Genomic DNA, 1,851 nt, shown 5'->3' with positions numbered 1-1,851 from the left:
AGAAAAAAGCGTACACTTCTATATTTTAATAACTAATATTATGATATACTAATAATATAATTGTTAAAAAATTATTTTATAACCTAATATAACAAAATTTTGTGGATATTTCCAGTCTACTTTTACAGCATGTGATTGTTTTCTAATTGGCTTTCCCCCCACAGAATAAAGAAAAGAATAAATAAAAAAAAATGTTGACAGTTGGCAAAGACTTCCTTTAGGTCAAAAATACCTTCGAATTAAATATACATTCACCAAACTCAGATACGACACATAACCAATATTTTTAATTCTACATTGTCGTTTATCAATTTAATATCTTTATGGTTAAATATATATTTAACTCAATAGTTGAATATATCTTAAGTGATAAAATCAGGTAAAATATTAGACAAATTAAAATAGGCCATTCATACAAATATAATACAGTTATTTATTGATAAGGGATTTCATATTATATAATGTAGAATTAAGAAAAGTATTGTGTTAGATCAATTTACTACTATATTTACATGNTTAAGAGTGTGAAAATATTAAAATAAATAATAGACATGACATTATTCAAATAATCTTGATATTAAAAAAAATAATTATAACAATTATATTTAAATATACAACTACTTTAAGTGGTTAATTATCAGCTCATATAACTATAGTATTATGGTATCACTATTCTTGTATTTTCATAAGATGTTTCATTAAATATATCTTATGTCTAATTGGAAAAAATGTTAAAATATTTATGTTTTCTTGGTAAATTGTATATGAAAATTACAAAATTATAAGAATTAAAAAACATGTAAGAAATTCATATATAATGTAAATACTTCATTGAATGCATACTAATATGAATAAATTAATCATATAGATATGTTAAATGAGTTAATTTAATTTTTAGAGATTGTGTTAAAAATAAATAGTTTAATCCGACTAATTTTAAAGTAAAAAATTTTTCTTCTTAACTCAAATGGTTTGATATAAAGTAATAAGATTTATTCTGACTTATAAATAAAGTTTATTAGTTTTAATTCAATTTAATTTGAACATGTTGCTAATCTAAATTACACGAATTTGAAGATTTTTTAACCATACTCTATATATATCTTGAGAGATGATGGGAAAGTTTTAAGTATGTTACTCTTTGTTCAAATTGAATCACAGGATTACGGTTGGTAATTGACAATTGATCTTTGTTCTTTCATGGGACAATTAATTTTGTTATTTAATATTTTTTCTTTCTTTGTAACACGGGTTTAAGGTTGGAAATTAGTCTTCGTTCCGGCAATTAATTTTCATTCAATTATTTTTCGTTTCTTCTTGATTCTTTCTTGTTATTTTTTTGACAATTAATCTTCGTTCTTTCTTTGTTTTTTTGGTAGGCAGTTAATTTTTGTTTAGGGCAATTAATTTTTAATCTTTTTCGTTTTTTTTTTTGTTTTTTTTTTGGTGAATTTGAATTTCAATTTGAATTTGAATTTTTCATGAGATGAGAATTTTAATTTCTCATGAAATGAGAATTTCAATTACTCATGAGATGAGAATTTGAATTTCTTATGAGATGACAATTTGATTTTCTCATGAGATGAGAATTTGAATTTGAAATTCTCATGAGATGAGAATTTGAAATTCTCATGAGATGAGAATTTGAATTTCTCATCAGATGAGAATTTGAATTTCTCACGAGATGAGATATTGAATTACTCATGACAATTTGAATTTCTCATGAGATGAGAATTTTAATTTCTCATGAGATGAGAATTTGAAATTCTCATGAGATGATAATTTGAATTTCTCATGAGATGAGAATTTGAATTTCTCATGAGATGAGAATTTGAATTTCTCATGAGATGA

Source organism: Vigna radiata, chromosome 1 (assembly GCF_000741045.1).
Source record: "Vigna radiata var. radiata cultivar VC1973A chromosome 1, Vradiata_ver6, whole genome shotgun sequence".
NCBI classification, from domain to species: Eukaryota; Viridiplantae; Streptophyta; class Magnoliopsida; order Fabales; family Fabaceae; genus Vigna; species Vigna radiata.
The sequence above is the reverse complement of the archived record's forward strand: the minus strand, read 5'-3'. Positions refer to the sequence as shown.